The following is a 24,552-nucleotide window of genomic DNA, read 5'->3' on the forward strand; positions in this document are numbered from 1 at the left end:
GTGTGTTTGTCTCCTTCTTCCCTACTCTTTTACTTTCCGCTGTGCATTTAATTTCCGCTTTTACTTTCTGTTAAGTTTCTCTTATACTCCTCATTCTCTTAACAATTTAGTAAAAGCCTTAGAAGAGTAAATTTTTTAATTAGTAAAGGTTTAGGAATAATTAATTCAACCCCCCATTCTTAATTATTCAGAGGCCACTCGATCCAACTAGATACACTAACATCTAGATGGTGCCTTACAAAGTCTGCCCAAGACTTCCCAACTATGATGAAAGGAAGAAGAAAGGCTTCAAGCTCTACTTCAATGAGGACATGTCTAGCAGAAAATAAATGTCAGAGCTTGTTAACTACTCCAGGGATTGGAAGACCCTGTTCCAAGGATAAAAGATCATAAGAAAGCTTGACACAGATGATGATAGAACCTCGTGGAACCAAACAATGTGGTATGACACCAAGGGCGCTAGCCCTTCCAACTCTGTACATGTGCCTGCTTCCCAACAAAGGGACTCCATTCAGGAATTGTGCCAAACCAAAGTTTACCTCTTTGATGATGCAAATGCCTACTTCACGAAGAACCGTGAGGATGGCTTTCTGAAATGCCTGTTGCTTCTACAAACCATCTTCTGCCATTGCATCTTCGACATCCGTAAGACAACAATTGAAATGTTAGAAGCCTGCATCCAACGCCTTCATCATCTACAAAAGGCTCAAGAGCTAATTATAAGGCGACCTGGAATATCAGGCTGGAAAATGAAGCCAAACAAAAAGATGATGCAATAGCCAGATGCACAACTGCTATCAAAAGGAAAGCTAATGTTGAAGCTAACAGACTAGACCCAGCAAGATGGTTTCTAAACCAATTGTTGTAACTGCTAAAGCACCTAAAGTGGCTGAAACAACTCCAGTAATAATTTCTATGGAACCAAAAGCTAAGGCAGATAAGGCTCCAACTGAATCAACCTCTAAATATGTAAATGCAATTATCGCCCACACTACTAGCTCTAGACCCACTCCAATCAACTTTGCTCCTCCAGAGGTAGTGACAAAAATTGAAGAGAAAGAGATGATTGGATTGGCTATGGATAGCTTCACTGAAAAGCAGAAGGCTGAAAATGAAAAGTTAAGATGCACCATGCAACAAGCCATTGCTACCCAATTTAGTAGCCTCGGTGAGTCTCTCATCCTGAACCTACTACTAGCTTAAATGTGTTTGTTCAATGCTATTGTTGCACCCATGTTGCTTCCACCAACCCAACCTCCACCACTAGTACATATTCCACCCACCCTTCCAACCCCTAATCCAAACCAAACACTCGGCCTTGACCCTCCATTAGAAACAACCATTTCTCAAACACTTCCTCCACCCACTCACTCTAACATTGCACAACCACTAAACCACTCACCATCAACCCAACCATCACCACTCTCACTCGAGGTCTATAATGATGCTCTTTATCCTTTCTTTCACCTTCGAACCCACTATCTTTTTGCTAATGACAAAAGGGGGAGAAGTTTATGAAATAATTTTTTTTATGTAAACACAAGTCAATCAATAAAATAATGTGTTTTAAAAGCTATATCTGTGTCTATGTTGCATTCACTCATGCACATACATATTAGACTTAGGGGGAGCTGAAAGCTACCACAAATTGCATTATGATATATGTTAATATTCATACCAACTATTATTTTTATATATACTTGCTATATTGCTGCCCAAAATTTATACAGTTTGTCATCATTAAAAAAGGAAAGATTGTTAGATACTAGACAAACCATCACTAGATGATCCAGACATATCTTACAATTTTGATGAAAACAATGATATAAACTTTTGTTAACTACTTCACTGCATGTAAAGCCAATGGGATTGATGATTGGAAACGACACTAGAAGAGACCTATCCACAAATGGATAACTCGCCTACTGGAAGAATGAAACACTAGTCCAATGCATCCAAACAATGAGTGGAACAATCATTTATTTCAAGTATATATCTATTCCACCTTATATGATCTTTTTTAAAAAAGGAACATATATGTGAAATCATCCTTCATTTCCTTTTATTTGATTAACGGTCATATTGAGTTATAAATGACAGAAATGGAAGTTTTGATTGTATCAAATAGGAACACACAACATATGCTAAATTCAGGAAACAAGGATCAATCATCACAATGGTCATTACATTCATTGCCAAGATCTTCTACAGAATTGCAAACGTCTCTCTACCTATAAATACAACATCAAGGATTGAAGGACTTTAATGAACGTACATAGAATGAAAAATAGTTTTGATTTAAGAAACAAGAGAAAAAAGAAAAACAATAGTTGAGAAACACACTAAGCGTAAATGAGTTTATCCTCTGTGTATACAAAGTATTAGTGAGAGATAAGAGCATGATTGTAAATTGACTCTTAAAGTGTTGTAAATGAATCTTGATTCTACCCTAAACCTTTGTTTGTGAAACCCAAGAGTGACTTAGTGACAAAATAATACTTAGGTGTTCTTAGATTCAAGGGGAGTCTAAGGGGTGTGCCAAGAGTAGCATTGAGAATACTTGTAGTCCAGAAATGACAAGAAAGAATACTTGTTGTAATGAAGGTTGATTAGTGGAACCCTTTACTAGTTTGTAAAGAAGAATTGGACATAGTTCAGGTTAAGTGAACAGTATAAAGTTATGTATTTTTACTATTCTTCATTAGCTTATTAATAGTATTTCACTATCCATCACTGTCATACCTTGCACACGAGGTTTTCCGTTAAAAGGCAAGCTTTCTACTCATTAGATGACATTCCACCTCTGTCACTAGATGAGGGTTTTACAAAATATTATTTTACCATCTTCCATTTTTGAAAGGTTTTGTATTTTGACTAACACACTATTCAACCACCCCTTCTAGTGAGATATATGTTATTTCAGTGTTTCACTCTTAAGCTTTTGACTTAGCTTTGCATAAGTGTTTCACTCAATTCACAACTTAAGATGCCACAATTCAACTTTGACTTTCATCTCAAGTTAATCAACATATCAAATGTATGCAAATATCACTAAGGACTTTCTTGACTTGTAATGGAGCTTGGCTAACAAGGAAAAACTTAAAACCCATTTGAAAAAGTCAAAACCTTTTTGAGGAGTTACATCTTTATATTTTTTTAGAACAGTCACGGGTAATCGATTACCAAATAAGTGTAATCGATTACACAAGACTTTTGAGTGAAAGGATGTGACTCTTCACATTTAAATTTGAATTTCAACGTTCAAGAGCATTGGTAATCGATTACCAAAACATTGTAATCGATTACAGCCTTTTGAAAATATTTGGAACGTTGTAAATTCAGTTTGAAAACTTTTTCAAACTCATTTTGCTACTGGTAATCGGTTACAACAATATGATAATCGATTACCAGAGAGTAAAAACTCTTTGGTAAAAGGTTTTGTCAAAAACTCATGTGCTATTCAAAGTTTTGAAAAACTTTTTAATACTTATCTTGAATAAGCCTTCTCTTGAGTCTTGAATCTTGAGTCTTGAGTCTTGATCTTGATTCTTGAGATCTTGAACCTTGAAACTTGATTCTTGACTCTAAACTCTCTTCTTGAGTCTTGAATTCTTCTTGATTCTTATATTGAACTCTTGACTTGTTCTTGATTCACTTGAGATGTTCTTTGATTTGATCTTTGAGCTTTTTGTTCATCACCTTTGCCATCACTTCTTGTTGTCATCATTGTTATCATCAAAACACCTTTGAATCACTTTTGATTCATCATGAAGTTTTGCTTCCACAATCTCCCCCTTTTTTATGATGACAACTTCTGAAATCAAGAAACACACACACACTTTTTCCTAGTCGATCACTCTTATAAATGCTCTCCTTTTGTTTTTGAATTTATGCTTATATTAAAATTAAATTGATTACTCATGTGAGTTCTTGATTTATCCCTATTTCTCTCCCCCTTTGGCATCAACAAAAAGTCAAAGTGCGTATCAAACTTAAAGTATGCAAATATATCTTAAACATTCATACAACATTCATAAAAAAATATCAACTACATCATGAAGTAAAAAACCATGAAGCAACAATCATAAATATATTAACTTATAAAATCCACATAGTCAAATAACATACTTGTTCAACCAAACCATGCAAATAAGGAAATAATAAATTGTTCAAATATAATAATATAGAGATTTATTTTGATAAGTCACTAACATCTATTAGTCCTAATTCTCTTCTAATGTTATAGAAGGTATCTTTACTTAGTGGTTTTGTAAAGATGTCTGCAAGTTGATTTTTAGTATCTACAAATTCTAAAACAACATCACCTTTTAAAACATGATCTCTAATAAAATGATGCCTAATTTTTATATGCTTGGTTCTAGAATGAAGAACTGGATTCTTAGATATGTTTATGGCACTTGTGTTGTCACATTTTATGGGAATGTGATCTAATACTATTCCATAGTCAGATAGTTGATGTTTCATCCACAAAATCTGTGCACAACAACTACTAGCAGAAATATATTCTGCTTCTGCTGTGGATAAAGCTACACTATTTTGTTTCTTGCTATTCCAAGAAACAAGTGCAGACCCTATGAATTGACATGTACCACTAGTACTCTTCCTATCTGTTTTTGATCCAGCAAAATCTGAATCTGAGTATCCTACTAGGTCACATAAAGAATTCTTAGGATACCATAATCCTAAACTAACTTTTCCTAATAGATATCTTATGATTCTTTTTACTGCCAATAAATGTGAAAACTTTGGATTTGATTGAAATCTTGCACACATGCATACACTAAACATAATATTTGGCCTACTTGCAGATTAGTAAAGTAAAGATCCAATCATACCTCTGTATTGCTTCAGATCAACAGGTTGTCCGGATTCATCTTTGTCAAGATAACAACTTGTATTCATAGGAGTAGCCAAGTGTTTTGAGTTTTCCATTCCAAATCTCTTAATGAGTTCTTTGCAATACTTTGCTTGATTGACAAAGATCCCATCATTTGTTTGTTTGATTTGTAGTCCAAGAAAGTAATTTAACTCACCCATCATGGACATCTCAAACTCACTTTGCATATCAATAGAAAACTCCTTGCACAAAGATTCATTAGTAGATCCAAAAATTAGATCATCAACATAAATTTGTACTAACAAGATATCATTATCCTTCCTTTTTATGAATAAGGTGGTATCTACTTTCCCTCTAGTAAAATTCTTTTCTAATAGAAATTTACTTAATCTTTCATACCAAGCCCTAGGTGCTTGTTTTAGGCCATAAAGTGCTTTCTTTAATCTATAGACATGGTCTAGTTTTTGTGAATCTTCAAACCCAGGAGGTTGTTCCACATATACCTCCTCCTGAATTAGACCATTTAAGAAAGCACTTTTGACATCCATTTGATATAGTTTAAAATTCATAATAGATACATATGCTAATAACATCCTAATGGCTTCTAATCTAGCTACAGGTGCAAAAGTTTCTTCATAGTCTATACCTTCTTCTTGGTTACATCCTTTTGCTACAAGTCTAGCTTTATTTCTAATTACTATACCATTTTCATCTAATTTATTTCTAAATACCCATTTAGTTCCTATGATTGGATAATCTGAAGGTTTTTCTACTAATTCCCATACATCATTTCTTTCAAGTTGATTTAATTCTTCTTGCATAGCTATTATCCAATGATCATCTATAATAGCTTCTTTAAAGTTTTTAGGTTCTATTAATGAAACAAATGCCATATTATTGCATAAATCTTTAAGAGATTGTCTAGTTGTTACCCCTTTTGAGATATCACAGATGATGTTGTCAAGAGGATGATTTCTTGAAGTTTTCCATTCTTTGGGAAGATTATCATTTTCTTGTGTTGTGTCATCTTGATCATCCTTGTCTTCATCATCTCTTTTTCTTTTCAGATTTCTTTCTTCATTTTGATTGAGGCGTTGAAGTTCCATCTCCTGTTCCTGCAATTTACCAAATAAAGTGGCAAGAGACATGGAAGAGAGATCTTTGCTTTCAGAAATAGCAGTTACCTTGGGCTGCCATTCCTTACTTAAACATCTTAAGACTTTATTAATTAAATCCTTATTAGGAAAAACTTTTCCTAATGATGCAAGATGGTTTACAATATGTGTAAATCTTTTTTTTGTTTAAACTCTGAATGTTTTCATTTGGATTCATCCTAAATAACTCATATTCATGGGTAAGGGTATTTATTCTAGACCTTTTTACATATGTGGTTCCTTCATGGGTTAACTGGAGAGTATCCCACATATCCTTGGCATTAGTACAATTTGACACTCTAAAGTACTCATCTATCCTTAGGGCTGAAGTGATGATATTTTTGGCTTTAAGATCGTACTGGATTTTTCTCCTATCTTCTTCTGTCCACTGATCTCTAGGTTTTTGGGTTGAAGTGCTTGTGCTTACATCTACTATAGTGGGTATATGTGGTCCTAATTCTATTATTTCCCATATATTTAGATCTATGGCTTCAATGAATATTTGCATGTGGATTTTCCAATAATGGTAACCCTCACCATTGAAAATGGGTGGTCTGTGAATAGAATTTCCTTCAGGAAATAAGGGATTTGAGGAGGCCATCCTACAAGAAACCTGCTCTGATACCACTTGTTGGATCGAGTGGCCTCAGAATAATTAAAAATGGGGGGGGGATTGAATTAATTATTCTTAAACCTTTACTAATTAAAAATTACTCTTCTAAGGCTTTTACTAAATTGTTAAGAGAATGAGGAGTATAAGAGAAACTTAACAGAAAGTAAAAGCGGAAATTAAATGCACAGCAGAAAGTAAAAGAGTAGGGAAGAAGGAAACAAACACACAAGATTTTTTATACTGGTTCGGCAACGACCCGTGCCTACATCCAGTCTCCAAGTGACCTGCGGTCCTTGAGATTTCTTTCAACCTTGTAAAAATCCTTTTACAAGCAAAGATCCACAAGGGATGTACCCTCCCTTGTTCTCTTTGAAACCCTAGTGGATGTACCTTCCACTAGAACTGATCCACAAGAGATGTACCCTCTCTTGTTCTCAGTCAAACCCAAGTAGATGTACCCTCTACTTGTACCACAAAGGATGTACCCTCCAATGTGTTAAGACAAAGATCTCAGGCTGTTAAACCTTTGATACTTTGTGAATGGGGATACAAAAGAATTCTCAGGCGGTTAGTCCTTTGAACACTTTTGTATTAGGGAAAGGGAAGAATCAAAAGAATTCTCAGACTGTGTCATTTTGAATTCTTTGACAAGGGAGAAGGGAGACACAAAAGAATTCAGGCGGTTAGTCCTTTGTTCTTTTGGAAAAGGGAGAAGAGAGACACAAAAAGAATTCAGGCGGTTAGTCCTTGGCGAATTCTTTTTGGCAAAGGGAGAACAGAATGAAAAGGATGAATAGCATAAGTTTTCAAGGTTTAGAAAACCATAAAACTTCAGAAAGATTTTGATACAAAGAAGAAGAAGAAGTTCAAAGAGATTCAAAGAGATTCAAGGCTTGTAAAGGATTGTATGAATAAGTGTTCAAGATACTTGAAATGCAAAACAAAGTCTTGCTTTTATAGACTCTTCATGTCTGGTCAAGAAGGCCATTTAGAAGAGTTATAACTTTTAGAAAAACTTAAAACCCATTTGAAAAAGTCAAAACCTTTTTGAAGAGTTACATCTTTAGATTTTTTTCAGAACAGTCACTGGTAATCTATTACCAAATAAGTGTAATCGATTACACAAGGCTTTTGAGTGAAAAGATGTGACTCTTCACATTTAAATTTGAATTTCAACGTTCAAGAGCATTGGTAATCGATTACCAAAACATTGTAATCGATTACAGCCTTTTGAAAATATTTGGAGCGTTGTAAATTTAGTTTGAAAACTTTTTCAAACTCATTTTGCTACTGGTAATCGATTACAACAATATGGTAATCGATTACCAGAGAGTAAAAGCTCTTTGGTAAAAGGTTTTGTCAAAAACTCATGTGCTATTCAAAGTTTTGAAAAACTTTTTAATACTTATCTTGAATAAGCCTTCTCTTGAGTCTTGAATCTTGAGTCTGGAGTCTTGATCTTGATTCTTGAGATCTTGAACCTTGAAACTTGATTCTTGACTCTAAACTCTCTTCTTGAGTCTTGAATTCTTCTTGATTCTTATCTTGAACTTTTGACTTGTTCTTGATTCACTTGAGATTTTCTTTGATTAGATCTTTGAGCTTTTTGTTCATCACCTTTGTCATCGCTTCTTGTTGTCATCATTGTTATCATCAAAACACCTTTGAATCACTTTTGATTCATCATGAAGCTTTGCTTCCACATGGCTAACAAGGAAAATTGTTTTTTCTAGATATTCAACAATAACTCAAAGGAAGGAAAGCCTTTAATCTATTCATTGGATTTTCATGCACTTCCTACAAATCCTTTGTAGCCCTAATTTTTTTAATTAGATTCATACTTTACTTGTCCTCAACTTTGATTTTTTTTTCCCCTTACTTTGCTCATCTCTTTATTTTTTTTCTAGTTTATTCACATTTTTCATTTTCAACTTTTCAAGAAATAATGGGGACTTTTCTTTGTTCTCATGAAAGCTCATAGGTACTCTTACTTTGTTCCCTTAAGTAGTAATTTTTGCCACTCCAAACTTAAGGACTTCCCCAATTCCTAGACCTTTGCTTTCATACTTCTAAGTTAAGGGTAGTAGTGGATATAACATATTTTCAACTTTAGGGGATTAGAAAAGAATAAATCAATATATGCTCAAATTATGGTGCAAGGGATTAACAATATAGGGTTGGCTTTTTGGTTCTAGGCTAAACATGCAAACATGGCCTTGATCACTTCAATGCACACAATTGCAGTCAATATACAAGAGACTCGGTCAAAGTCTATTGTGAGTGAAATAACAGTGCTCTCAATGTGTATCAATATAAGGTTCACTCACTCATCGGGCTAGGTCTACAAGTTACATCTTTTGATTTCAATTGTTCATGCCAAACTCACTACACTTTTCATTCAAGCAATTCAATGGTTTTCGCAATTAGCATATGAGTTCATCTATACAAAAAATGAATTAAGCACAAAACCTTTTTGTTCAAATATTTTTTTCTTTTTTTATGTGGGGGTGATGTTGTTGAGTCATGTGTTTCCTAAGAAAAACTAAAATATACTTTCTAAACATAAATCCTAAACTATTATACTTAAACAAACATAACATAAAACAAACAATTAAAAATCAAAACAAAAAAAACAAAAATAAAAACAATAAAAGAGAAGAGGGATAGAAAAACTACACTAGAGCTCAATGGCCCTCATCTCTACCACCATCATGTGCAGCGTCTTCCTCCATAGCTTCTTCTTGTGTTGCATGGCCACCTCCCTATCCAACATTGGCATTGTCCCCAAAGCCAATTGGCCATGCCACACAAGCTGCATACTCCCCTTACGATAGGCAATGATAGGGTCTGGCAGCACCAGTGGTGACATGTAGGGAGAAGCCGCAAGAGAATCCATCACCATGTTAATGGCACAGTTGTTGGTGGCTATGGGTACCCTCATGTTGTGCATTTCCGCTTTATAGACCATTGGGGCTTGTTTTTTAAGACAATTTTTTTTTACTCCAAACTTAAAATTAAAATCTATACTAAGAATTAAAATGCAATAAATTTAAATTTAAATTATTCTATGAATTTAAAATGAAAAAATAAAAATTTAAAGTTAGAATGCTAATTTGGCTCCTAGTAAGCGCTTCTTTAACATCAATAGCTTGACGTATGGCATGTGGATAGTCAAGGTGTTATATGATGTTGTTGTTGGTGAGCTTATTCATTCTGAAAATCTTCAATGCCTTAAATGTAGAAGATTAATCTTCTCTGAGAAAGAATGAGGCATAAGGTTGAAACTCGCACCTAAGTCTAGTAGTGAATGGTTGATAGAGATTACCCAATGTGATGGGGATGGTAAAAACATCCATTGTCCTCCAAATGTCTTGTGGGTCTTACTTGATGTAGCACGTCTTATGTGAGTTTTTCAGTAGGTGGTTCCTCCTTCTTCCCCTATATCATCTCCATGTATTTCTTGAATTCGGCCATCCTCTCATTGTCTCCTTGCTTATGGATGCTTAGCTTGCTAAAATCAAACAATGGAGGATTAAGTAAGGATTGCATACCCTGGGTTGAAGGGTTGGCTTTAGTTTTCATCTCTTCCTCTAGCATGATGCTTTCTTCTACCTCTTCTTCTTCTTCACCTCCCATGTAAAACTCTATGGTGGAGATAATAGCCTTGCAATGGCCCTTGGGGTTCTCCTAGATGGCAGTGGAAAAACGAATTGAAGAGGTTTTCAATTGTTTGGCCAGTTGCCCTATTTGAGTCTTCGTGCTTTTATCATGGTTTTAGTGCTTTTATGGTTGGTGATGACCACTTCAATGAGTTTGATCAAGGCTTCTTCCAACTTTATGGTGCAGTTGATAAGTGCCATATTTCAGTTATTTTTTGGATTAAAATGTTAGCACCTATCTTTCTATTGTAATAGTTTTCTTATATTGTACATTTACTAATGTTTTTGTTTAAATATAAAAGATCCATCCATGATTTTGTAGGTTTTGATGGTTGTTTGTTAGATCCAGAAACAAAGTCAAAAGGAAAGACAAAATTGTCATTTTTCCAAGATTTTAGATGTCCATTCGCCCAAGCTAGCATCCAGCTCGCCTTGGCTAATCAGATTTCTACAACCATAAGCAGCCATAACTCCTGTAAACCTAAGTTACCCATTCTATCACATTTTTGGCCCAATTGAACAAATTCTAGTCTGGCTAAAACCCTTCTATCACTTTTATGTCCCAATCACACAACCTCTTGATGGGCTAAAACACTCTTGGAGTTTAATGCTCTATTTTGTCACAGTCTAGCCCAACTAAAACACAACTTTGGTCAGGCCAAAACCCCTGGAGAGAATTCTCCTTTCTGTCAAGCTCTGGCCCAGCCAGAACACAATTCTAGCTGGTTCGAAATAACCCTCGAGCTTAATGCTTCACCCTACCACACTTTGGCCCAGGCGAACCAAACTATTGTTGGGCTGAAATGAAAAAGGAGCTACAAATTTGCAAGTTCAATGGCCATTAATGGCATACCTACTCAGCCCAACCTTGTCCAAAGATTCACCGAAGCTTATGGACATCAACAAACAAAAAAAAAAATCATCATTTCAATCATTAAACACACAACCAAAACATTAACCTAACCAAATTAAAGCTTCCCTTACCTTTCAAGCTTTTTCCCCAAGCTAAGTTTTGACAAAGAGAATGGAGAAATAGAATCTTGAGATCCACCAAGGATTTCCTACAATCAATAGCACCAACACACCATACCCAGGGCTCCAATTTGGGTCACTCCAAGGAAAGGAAAAAAGTAAAGAAATGGAGCAAGGAGATCAAAGGCGGAATGAGGAGAGCTTACCCACTCCATGGCAGTCAAAGAAGCTCTAAGGAAGAAGACATAAGCCACCAAAGACAAAAGAGTAACTTTGAGATAAAGAAGGAGATAAAAGTGAGAAGATGAGAGATGGAGGAGCTTCTGCATGTTTAAAGCTTTGGAAAATAGTAGATTTTTGCTAACTGGACCTCAACTTCCTCTAAATATACCCCTCACTAAAATAAAATACACATATTTTAAGTCCATTTTCGTGAAAACCAACTAAACATACCACACCACATAAACCAATCACCGTATTTTTATTAATTAACTTATTTAAAAAATAGTTTAAATTTATCAATCACTTATTTAATATAATGGTAATTCATAAATTGAACTTTTGAACACAATTAATAAGAAAGCTAGCTAGATATAAATTACTACCATTTATTGACGATACGAAAATAAAAAGTATCATTTTACTTGGGATACTGGAGGTTTTAACATTTCTTGAATGTCCAACTTTTCCTTTTCTGCCCAGAACTATTATTCGAACTATGATAAAGGCTATCTTCTTTAATTAACCAATAGATCTTTTGATGCTTTTCTTCTGTGCTAGGATCATATGCAAAGAAACAAGCACAATTTCCATTCCAATACATTATGAAGGATTTACATTGAATTTTGAGCTTTTTTTAGGTGGCAAATAAACCCCATCTTTGTTGTTGTTGTAGAACAAGTTCACATTTTGGTTATTAGGAGCCATATCATCATTGTAAAAGAAAATAAATAAAATTTTGATGTCTACATATTAGTCAGGTTCAAAATGGATAGAAGTAGAGTTAGAGACCAATTTAGAAGCATCATCTGCAAAACTCGACCCATTTATCAAACACAATGTAAGAACAAGCAAGAGGATTGCATGAATTGATCTACACATTATGTTTGTGATATTGGATATTTCCAATTGATATTGTTATATTCCCATACTTTTCTATCAATCTCTCTCACCTTATACATGGACTCATAAGCAATTGAAATTTAAAAAAATGCAAAAATAAAGTAGTAGTTATTAATTATATTTTTTGCAAAAATGTATTAGCATATTAATATAATCATATTAAAAATGACAAAAATGATTCATCATGTTTTAATTGAGAATACATTTTCTTAAAAAATATTAAGTTAATTGATCTTTTTATGATTTCTTTTGATAAATTTATGTATATCCATAAAAATATTAATTTGAATTAAATATAATTAGATTAAAATTGATGGAGATGATTTATTATAATTTTAATCAAAAAGTTTAAAATTTTTAATCCTATTGAATTTTTTATGATTGGTTCTTTCTCCAAGTAACAATAGTGATGTAATATATGTATTAAATGTATATATGATGACTCATCTTCATTGTTTATTAATTATATTAATACATAGATATTACTATTAAAGTCCTAGGAAAATACTTAGGAATTTCTCACATTTAAAACATAGATATGTGTAAGCTTACAAATAAATAGTGTTGACATGACATAAAATTATTAAGTTTAATGGCTTTACAAAACATGAATATGGAAGAGCTAGCATACATTAGCAAAAAGAACTTCATTGAAAAGATAAACAAAAAACTTAAGTATTTATACAAAAGTCGTAAGTTGGTCCCCATACTATATACAAATATATAAGAATAGATCAAAAGGAAGATCTCATCCCATATTCAACTTTCATGGTTGATTTAGTCTTGATCGGTCTGAGAACCTATAACATCACCATGCTCCCGTGTCAATCACTCAATCATCACAGTCATACAACATAGACACTATCATCGGGATCATCATGGGATCAAGTTTGATGATGCTTAGGGATTGTCCATTTTATCCCATAAACTAAAGTACATCATTTTAAATTTCTGCACTTTTAATTTTAGTTTGGTTTGCATATGAACTTTACAGTTTGCACTTAGTTTTCAAACAATAGCTTCTTTCGCAACAAATTTGATTGTTGTGTGATATTGGCTGCATGGCTCAATCCTAGGTTTCAATGAAGTGCTATGTTTAGTTTCCAAACACGTGTTTAGTGGCTGCATAACCGTAGAAAAATGGCATCCTCTTGTGATCTTAACATTCATTTCGCGCTTTTGAAAAATTGCATTTCTGAAACTTTGGTTTGAATGCTTACTCTTGTGGTTGCACATTTCTGAAACTGTGGTTTGTTTTTAAAGATACGTGTATAGCAATAAAATTAATAATTTGAATGAAATATATTTATATTAAAATTGATGAATATGATTTATTATAATTTTAATTTAAAAGTATTAAAATTTTTAATCTTAATAAAATTAATTATGATTTGTTCTTACACCAATTAATAATAACGATGTAATATCAATATTAAATGTATAACTTAAAAAAATAAGAAAATATTACAAATATGAATATAACTATTTAAAATGAGTGTTTATTTTTTTATTTTATATATTATGTTTATATATATATATATATATATATATATAATTTTTTGTTTATAATTATTATTTTAAGTGTGTTTGTTGTAATTATTTTTAATTGTTTTTAATAGCATCATTTTTATTAATGAAATGTCCTTGTTAATTATTTTAAAATATTTTTTTATTATGAAAAAATAATAATATTTATTTTAAAATGATACCCATATATATTAGATCTATATTTTTAATCACGACTTCATTATTAAAAATTTAATTAAGATTAAATATAATAATTTTAATTCATTACAAATATGACTAGTTCCCATTTATATGTATTAATTGTTATTTTTTTAATTTTTTATCTCCTAAATTTATAATAATGTAAAAATTAAAATATCTTATAACGAGTTAATATGAAATAATAATAATAATAATAATAATAATATTATTATTATTATTTATTATTATTATTATTATTATTATTATTATTACTATTATTATTATTATTATTATTATTATTATTATTATTATTATTATTATTATTATTATTATTATCGTTTTACACTTGCATAATCCCATAATCTTTATCTATATATACACATTAAACTATTAATTGTTATTTTAGCTTTTATATTCTACTCTAAATGAAACTTAATTTGAAATAACTTTTACAAAAATTTTCAAATTTTATTTTAAAAAAATAAATAACTCTAAATAAAGTAAAATTTTTAATCCAGCAACAGTTAATGTTGCATCAGATAAAATAAAATCAACAACTAGGATGAAGCTAAAATTCTAATCCAACCGTTCTAAAAGTTTCAATTCTCATTTATATATACTAAATTTAATTCATAATAAATGATTTATCGCATATTTAGTTTTCAAAAAATGTTAGGTCAAATTTTTAATTTAACTATTATTAATGTTAAATCAGATTGATTCAAATTAACGACTATAATCTAATAATTACAAAAATTTGAATCAGGTTGGGATATTGCTCAACTTAAAAGTGATGATACCTTATATTTAAGATATATAAAACACCAAACATCATTTTATATTGACAATTGAAATTTTACTATTTCATGTTCAACACTTACTTTGTTTCAGCAAGTCTATGCTCTAACAAAAGATTTATTTAATATAATGTTAGATTCATAAATTGAACTTTTGCACACAATCAATAAGAAAGCTAGCTAGATAGAAATAACTACAATTTATTGACGGTACGAAAATAAAAAAAGTATTATTTTATTTGGGATATTGGAGGTTTTAACATTTATTGAATGTCCAACTTTTCCTTTTCTCCCATGAACTGTTATCCCAACTATGATAAATGCCGTCTTCTTTGATTAACCAATAGATCTTTTGATGATTTCCTTCTGCGCTAGGATCATATGCAAAGAAAGAAGCACAATTGCCATTCCAATACATAACGACAGATTTACGTTCAAGATTGTCCAATTTACTGAAAGCTTTTCCAGGTGACAAATAAACTCCATCTTGTTGGTTGTTGTAGAACAAATTTACATTTGGGTTGTTAGGGGCCATACCATTGTAAAACGAAATAAACAGTATGTTGATGTCTGCATCTGAGTGAGGTTCAAAATGGATAGATTTCAAAGTCGGATATGCATAACTCGACCCATTCATCAAACACATTGTAAGAGCAAGCACAAGGATTGTATGAATTGATCTACTCATTATGTTTGTGATCTTTGATTTTTCCAATTGATATTGCTATATTTCTATACTTTTCACTCAATCCCACTCACTCAGTACTTATAGACGTACGCATAAGCAATTGAAATTTTACAAAATGAAAAAAAAAATAGTAGTTATTAATTAGGAGATATAATCAAATTAGTTTTTTTCTTCAAAGTCAACATATTAAATGGTTTTTAAAAGTCAATTCAATACCTTTGAATGACAGGTCATACATCTAAAAAACGTAAGTAATAAATATTGTTTTTGACTTTTATAATGTTAAATTTTATTATATCATAATAAATAACTCAAATAAAATATTATTTGTAACTGAATAACGAAAATTTCTATGGGAAAATTAAATTTACTATCACCATTTAAAATTCTTTTTGACTTTGCCCCTCTTTCAATTCCACTCTACCATTTCCGTCAGGTATAATGTTTAAAACTTATTATCAAACGGAATAGAATATTAAATTTTGACCATAACGTTAAGTTTGTTTAATTTAATACAATCTATTTTTAATGTAATTTCAAAATTTGAGGGGTTACGAAGAGGCAAGCCAAGTGAGTTACATGTACAAAATTTTCTATATATTTAAAAATAGGTGTAGAAAATTTTCATAAGGTTCCATTTTTAATTTTTATGGAATCTTGTGAAACAAAGTACCTAAAATTTAATTTTTAGGAAAAAATGTTTCTAATTCTTATAATTAGATTTTTTGCAAAAATGTAGTAGCATATTAATCCAATCATATTAAACTTGAGAAAAATGATTAATGATATAAGTTAATTGAATTTTTTATGATTTGTTTTGAAAAATACATGTATATCAATAAAATCATTAATTTTAATTAAATATAATTAGATTAATATTGATGAAGGTGATTTATTATAATTTTTATTAAAGTCTTAAAAAATTTAGTACCATTGAACTTTATTATGATTTGTTCTTCAATTAATAATAGCAATGTAATATCATTATTAAATGTATAACATGAAAAAAAGTCTCAAAAATATGAATATGATTATTTAAAAATGAGTGTTTATATCTTTTATTATATACATTATGTTAATAAGTACTTGATTTTTGCTTTTTTATAATTACTATTTTAAATGTGTTTGTTGTAATTATTTTTTAATTTTTTTGAACTAGCATGATTTTTATTTATGAAATTTACTTGTTAATTATTTTAAAATATTTTTTCATTATGAACAAAAATAATAATATTTATTTTAAAATGATATTTTATAAAACCCATACGTATTGGATCGTAAAAAATGAATGACGACTGAATCTCCAAAATCTTGTGAAAAAAAAAATGTTTACAGGAGGCTTCAATTGTTATGAATTAGCAATAAATGGGAATAAAAAAAATGTTTGTAGGATTAAACAAAAGTATTAATGCGTAGACAATTTAAAAACACCTATAGGCAGTTAAAACAATTTAAAAAACGTCCCACCAATTAATTTTTTTTTAAATTATTCGTTTCCTTTTGACATTTAAATTTTCCAGCCTAAAATAAGGTTTGATTATGTAATATTAATGGCATTTATTAGTTTTAATTCCTTTATTTCCAATATTTCTCCTTTTTCTATCTCTATACTTTTTTTGGGCATTGTTGGGGTTTATTCGTTTTATTGATATCTTGTTTCTTATTTATTTGAATCATCATATATATCGCTTCTTTATTTCAGGTTTGGGTTGCAGTTTATTGACAAACAGCAAAGATTGTGGTAATCCAATTTTACCACCTCCCTTCACCGGGCATGTACAAATTGTATTTTACCTTCTTTTTTTTTACTATTTTTTTATTGTTGTATATTTACTATACTTATCATATAATTAAAATCGAACATTTTATTGTTGTATAGTTTTATTCAATCAATACGATCGATGATAAATAAAATTAAATATAAGCATAATTTTGTAATGTAATTGCTGCACAATATTATTATATAAATTTATACAAAAAGACAATGTTTCAAAAATAATATTAAATTTAAAATTTTTAATTTTTAATTATGAAAGGTCAAAATTCTTTATATTAATTCCAAATTTATATTTGACACAATCGTTAAAGTTATTTATGGATTTTATGTTTTGACAGAACTTAATTATATTACGTTTTAGTTCTTTGATAGAAACCTTAAAAATCAAAGATATTTATTTTTGAATCGTCTAGTATCTTTTTATTTTGAATAATTTAATTAATATAATCATATATTAATATTTTTTTGACTTATTTTTTGTTAATTTAAAAAGTATACTTATTTTTAAAAATAATTTAGTTACACTAAATTTTTTATCATAATAAAATGATCTGGACTTATATTTATATGTATGCAAAGATAAATTAAATCTTTCAACAGTATTATGGAAGTTCAGGTTTTAAACTTAGCAACCAATGATATAGTCATATGTTTATATTTTATTTTTGAATTATTTTTTTGTTAATTTGAAAAACAGTAGGCTTTAATTGATAGAAAACACATTAAAAAAATTAAGAGTAATTAATTGAGTTAAAAACGTTTGCATTGATGAGTAAATGAAAAAAAACAACAGTGCATTTTAAATAAAAGAATTTGAAAAAAAAAAACTATTGTTAATATTTTTATTTTTGACATATTTTTTTGTTAATTTTATAAAAAAAAAAAATAAGAGGCTTTAAATGATAGAAAAAAATAAAACAAAATTAATAGTAATTAATTGAGTTAAAAACATTTGCATTGGTGAGTAAGTGAAACAAAAAAAATCATTTTAAATCAAAGAATTTGAAAAAAAAAAAAAACTGTTGTGGATGATCAATACCGACTTTTACTTGTGGTGTTCGTTGGGGAAGTGATGACCAAAGAAGTCATACTCACTAACCAAATCGATTGAATTGTGTGCTACAAATGACATGAAGGAATTCAACACAATCAAATTGAATGTTGATTTGGATGATCCAACATGGATATTCTTTTATGTTGTTTTTGTTTAACAATTTTTGTTATAAAAAAAGGTTATATGTTCGTTTATGTTGGATATTTCTTAATTTTATTATTGTTCATTCTAGGACATTCCATTATGAAATTATTTTTCCTTTATAAATATTTTAAGTATGAATATTCATCTTTTTTACTTCCAATAGTCATTATTAATATAATATTCTTCTTTTTTCTATATATTGCATACATTTGTTGCGCATTTTAGGATTAAAAAAAGACAATGTTAATATTAATAATATAAGCAAAATTTTAAATATGACTTTAAATATTGAAATCAATTTTTCTATATATATATTTTTTAAATATCTTGATCAAATAAATTTGGCCTTATTTTACTTGATTACATGGTGCTTGTTAGGAAATTTTTGTATGGCCAAGTGAAACCACAAGTTTTGATGTAGTATTAAGACTTGTGTCTAAGTCGTCTTCCAAAGGACTAATGGTTATCCATGCAATTCTAATAAAAAAGACTAAGGTTTTGTAAAGTATTTTCTCTAAAGAGTTTTTGTGTAAATAATAAAGGACTAATGTAAGAACAAAATCAATATAAAAGAGAGAAGTGATGAAATGATCACAATATTGTTGTGAGAAATGATAGGTTTGAACAGCCAGGATTGGACTTGGTTTCCCTCTCTTTCAATGTAATAAACTCAATTAATCTAATTATTCATGCAATTTATCCCTAATTTACAAGTATATTCTACTCCTAAGGTCTTAGGTGTATGAGTCTAAATTACTTAGACTAATTCCCAATATCTTGACAAAGTAATTTGAATAACCAACATTTCATGTGATTATGCAATAGGTGATAAATCCAAAGCAAGCATTAAGTGTATAAGAAGAATAATAATAAAAATAAAATATGAACAATTGTATTTAAAAAAAGAGTATTACATGAATAATCCTTGAATTTAATTGTTGAAAATTTGTCTTTTTAAAACTCTTGGTTTAGCTTTCATTTAATTTTTTGGTCTTTGGTTATTGCTTGTCTCTTTATTTCCTTGTTTGTGAGTTGCCATATAGGAAATTGGAAATGAGGATTGGTGTCATCCCTTCAAGAATTTGAGTCAAGAAGCAAGGGGACAACCACCTTAAGAGCTATTGGATTAATAAGCACTCCAAATTGAGTGAAACACCAAAGAAAGAACTGGCACAAATATTGAGAACTTTTTTGTAACTTTGTAATTGACAATTTACTTACCTTTATTGCTTTCAAATTTTGTAACAAAAAGACATTTCATTGGAAGTGTGTTGGGAGCCTCCAATAGGTTACCAAACTTCTACTTGTGTGTAATAATTTTAGGCAATTTTTCCCGAAGGATAGTGAGTGTTTTGTTGGAAACCTTAAATCTGGTCACCCAAACACTCTTAGGATCTGCCTAGTTTACATTTCTTGCACTTTAGTTTCTTGCTTACTTTCATAGCTTATTTTCTTTACAAGTCACAACTAGTTTATCTTGTTATTGCATAATACTTTATTCTTGCTTATCACGCTTATCTTGAGTTCTTTTGAACCCTAGCTTTTACCTTTTGCAAACCCTCAACAAGAAAGAACCACAACTTAGGAACCAACATGAGTCATCTTTCATCTAGTGTTAATGGTGAGGGTACTAGTCATAAGAACACTCTATCTAAAATCTTAGATGAGTTGAGTTCCCTCAAGTTCTGGAAAGAAAAACTAGAAAGAAAACAAAAAGGAAAAGAGAGGGTAGAAATAAATCAAGATGAGAGGGAACAAATAAGCGAAGAACAAAGAAAGAACACACTAAAAGAATTAAGAAAAGAAAAATATGTCTCATATAGTAGTCATGACCCTTGCAAGAGCCTAAGTGAAGAACTTTGTGACTATTATGAAGGAAGGCATAGGTCACATCTTAGACCCCACTCCCATAAGATAGAAAAGGAAAGAAAGCCTTAAGAGACTAACATGATGCAATCCTACCCCTCAAAGGCATTGGATAGAAGACTCTAAGAATATTGGGTCAGAGACGCAAGAAAAGGCCCTAGGATTCTCATGAGCCTTAGGGTAGATTTTGGGCCCATGGGCTAAGTATGAGCCCACTTATCTTGATACATATTAGATTAGAATTTCATTATTTTTGGGCCTTGTATTTAGGGCTCCATAATGTAGGTAAGTGATGTGCCATCATTTTCTTCTATTTTCTAAACCCTTTTTGCACCATTTTAATTATTGATTGGTCTTAATTGTCAATTAATTAGGCAGTTTTATTATTTGGGCTCATTTAGCTAATTTGATGTTTTTAATCTAATTTCAGGAATTAATGAAACATTGGGCTTAATCCGGATTTTAGTTGTGGACTTGAAGAGGGCAAATAAAGCAGCGCTTACCTTAGTTAATTTCTAATTAGGAAATTTCGCAATTTTATTTTATGTTGTTCAGTGTTTATTTCGTTTTGGGCCAGAGTATTGTAATAGGGCCCAGTGACTTTGAGTGACTCTTTTTAAATAGCTGCCTTGGGATTCGTGCAAGGCATTCTGTTATGCTATTCATTATTCAGAGCTTTGTTTTAGGGTTTTCGTTTTTCTGTTTTGATGCTTCTGAGTTTGTAATGCAATTTTACGTTTTCTGCTTCTAATTACAATTTCGTTCTTGCTTCTTCTTCTACTCTCATTTACGTTTCTGTTCCATTTTACATTTCTGTTCGTTTACGTTTCTGTTCATTTACGTTTCCGTTCATTTACGTTTCTGCTTCATGTTTCAATTGCGTTTTCTGTTTGAATCCATGGAAGGCTAGATTTTTTGGTGTTGTTTCCTTTTGAGGACGAAGCCCAACTCTCTTTGAGGTTTCGCTTGTAATGTGGTTTCCTGGCAGTTCTCCCTTCACCAGTATCCCAAATTCGTGAATATTAATCAGTGCACGCTTCGTGTTCGATTAATTGCCTCTGAACCTAACTTGCGTTCATGCTTAATGGACGAAGGGCTAACTGGTGTATGTGGTGCCTAATCACGTATTGAAAACCCTAAGTTGATTTTCGCTTAGTAAATTGAAATAGGGTTGGATTAAGTGGTTGATTGTTAGGGACGAATTCTCCATAACCCAGGATAAGAGAATGGCTTCAGAATCAGAGGAAACAACCCGTTTTTAATATTAGTAGTTTCGTATTCCAGTTTACTTGTTCTGCTCTTTAATCACAAAACTAACAAACCCCCCCAATCGTTACTGTTACTGTTACTGCAAGTATATTATGAACATTTGGTTTGTCACTGCTCGTTGGGAAACGACCTAGGATCACTTCCTAGTTACTGCATTTTCATGTTTATTTGATTCGGGTACGGCCTCGATCAGTAAGGTACCCTAAAAATGTAGGATTTTTCAGCCCTTGTATTATAGGGCACCTAGACTAGTTTTTGTATCAAGGGTAGTTTTGTAATTTCGCATGCATTAAGTGAATATTTGATGTGTGTGTTGGGAAATAAATTTAATTGAATTGGGAGAAGCCCAATCAAATTAAATTTTAGAGGGGGAGGTGACCATTTGCTTGCTACATCTCATTGCCACATCATATAGTGACACTTTGTGCATGTCCTTCATGTTTTGCATGCCTCATGACACCTAAGCACACTTAGTAGAGAATCTTGGACTTGATCTTGGATTAGTGGGCTGAAACATAGCTAAAATTCACTAATCATAATAAGTGAAATTTTGGCTCCACAAATTCAATTTCAAATTCAAGTAAAATTTGAATAGAAATTCAAATTTCCCTCCAATTTTGTGTGACACTTAGGCTATAAATAGAGGTAATGTGTGTGCATTTTTTCAACATTGATCATTTGAGAATTACACTTGAAAGTTCAGACCTCATTTGAGGCACACAATTGCATGCTCCTTCTCTCCCTCTCCCTCTCCCTCCACTATTCTTGTCCTACCTTCAAGCTTTTATCCATGACTTCCTATGGTGGTGAGTTTCTTCTTGACTCATCTTCTTCTTGAAGTGGCGTCTCCAATCATCTTTCTTCCTTCTCTATTCCACTGCCATTGATCTTCAAGAAGCAAAGGACTCCATTGATGAAGAAGATCCAAGGCCTACAAGCTCCACATGGAGCTACATCATGTGGTATTAAGAGCATCTTCATCTAGGTGATGTTTTTTTGCTTTCTCTATCTTTTTGTTCGGTCAATTCACTTTAATTCCTTGTTCTTCATCATAATCTCCATGTATATCCTCCATTGTCTTGTGGTTTGGTGCTATTTATAGTAGATTCAAAAAAATAAACCGATTAAATCTTAGATCTACACTTGTTCTTGCATTTCTATGGCTCAAATTTTATAGATCTACTCTTGAATCATGTTTTTGTGTTGATTTTAGGTTCTATCATATTTCAGTCATAATCTTCTTGTGCTGAACCTTTAGATCTAAATTTTCTTCCAAAATATTGATTAGAAAAAAAAACACAAAATCTAAGTGTAAATCACTTAATCCATGTTGTCTTAGAGTCATGTTTAGTCATAATAATTGTTACATTATGTTCTAAGTTTGTGTTGAATTTTGATTTTGTTGATTGAATTCTAGATACATTTGTTCATGTATTCTTGTCATTCTTATCCTACCTTTTGAATTTTGAGTCTAATTCATGCATGTTATTTAGTTCATAACATGTTCTAAATCAATTCCTAGAAGTAGTCTTGTTGTTGAACTTTGTTTTGTTTTCTAAGTTTCCTATATGATGCCTATGAAGAAATTGAGTTGTGGTGCTGAGTTGTGGTTGGATTTGTGAATCAAAATAAGTCTTAAGCTCTCTTGAATTGTGTTATTCAAGACATTTGAGCATAAGCAAATACAAATTGTAATTATTCAAGCCTTAAGCAACATACACAAATAATTCTCTCCCAAGTACCCTCCTCAACTAAGGCTGAATTCAAAGACTCACGAACAGTTCCCTCTCGAGTACTTTCCTCGGCTAAGGCTAAACTCGAAGACTCAGAAATAGTTCCCTCTTGAGTACTCTCCTCGGCTAAGGTCAAACTTAATCAAAATTACTTGCAGTTTCCTCCTGAGTACTCTCCTCGACCGAGCTCGAACTTAGTGAAATTATCTATAATTCTCTCCCAAGTACCCTCATCGGCTAAGGTTGAACTTAATCAAAATTATTTATAGTTACAATTATAATTCAGCTAAGTTTATTAAGGGTTACAACTTACATTGACATTCCTTACCCTTCAGTTAAATTAAAACTTGTGCAATTTCTATATATCATGTTATCCACCGAGTACACATTTGGTTGAATACATAAATAAATTAGCTACTATGAACAAATCAATGATTGGAAATGAAATTTCATTAATGCTAAGCCGAGAGCCGGTGATTACAAAAGGCAGTCGAAGATCATTAAATACAAAAAAAAAAGAGCCAAGGACCGGCAAGTACAAAAAAGAAAAAGGAAGAGCTAAACAAAAAATCATATATAAAAAACTTGTGAATGTATGAATACATGATTTTGATGATGCTAAAGAAGAATCAAACAAGGTTGTTTCAAAGGATAAGCATTGCTTCAAGATTAATACAAGGTTGCTTCAACAAACAAAACATTGCTTCAAGATTAACTCAGGATCAAGCCTTGCCTCAAAACAAAGTGTTTCCAAGACATCCAAGGCTCTGGTAATCGATTACCAGGTAGTGTAATCGATTACCAGAAGACAATTTTGAAAAATAGCTGTTAAAGAGGGTTTTGAATTTGAATTTTGAACCTGTAATCGATTACCAAATGTTTGTAATCGATTACCAGCAACGAAACTCTTGAAATTCAAATTCAAAAGTCATGACCCTTCAAAATATAACTGTAATCGATTACCAGTGAAAAAATTCAGAAAAAGCTTTTTGAAAAGACACATCTCTTCAAATCATTTTGAAAAGGCACGAAGGGCCTATATATATGTGTATCTGATTTCAAAAAGCAAGAAAGAGATATTCTAAGAGAACTTCATTGTAAAATGTTCTCTCAACAACTCTTGGGCAAATACTTGCAAA

At 31.2% G+C, this 24,552-nt stretch overlaps 1 protein-coding gene across 1 annotated transcript in view; it reads left to right on the forward strand.

The window, feature by feature from the left end:
• Window positions 1-15,468, forward strand: part of LOC106798212 (40S ribosomal protein S23) — a 28,732-nt gene extending 13,264 nt beyond the window's left edge. The window contains exon 9 of the mRNA XM_026128012.2: window positions 15,258-15,468. The gene's annotated coding sequence lies outside the window, so the exon portion shown is untranslated. The remainder of the gene's footprint in view (window positions 1-15,257) is intronic.
• The last annotated feature ends 9,084 nt before the right edge of the window (window positions 15,469-24,552 follow it).

Source organism: Glycine max, chromosome 3 (genome assembly GCF_000004515.6).
Source record: "Glycine max cultivar Williams 82 chromosome 3, Glycine_max_v4.0, whole genome shotgun sequence".
Classification (NCBI taxonomy): Eukaryota; Viridiplantae; Streptophyta; class Magnoliopsida; order Fabales; family Fabaceae; genus Glycine; species Glycine max.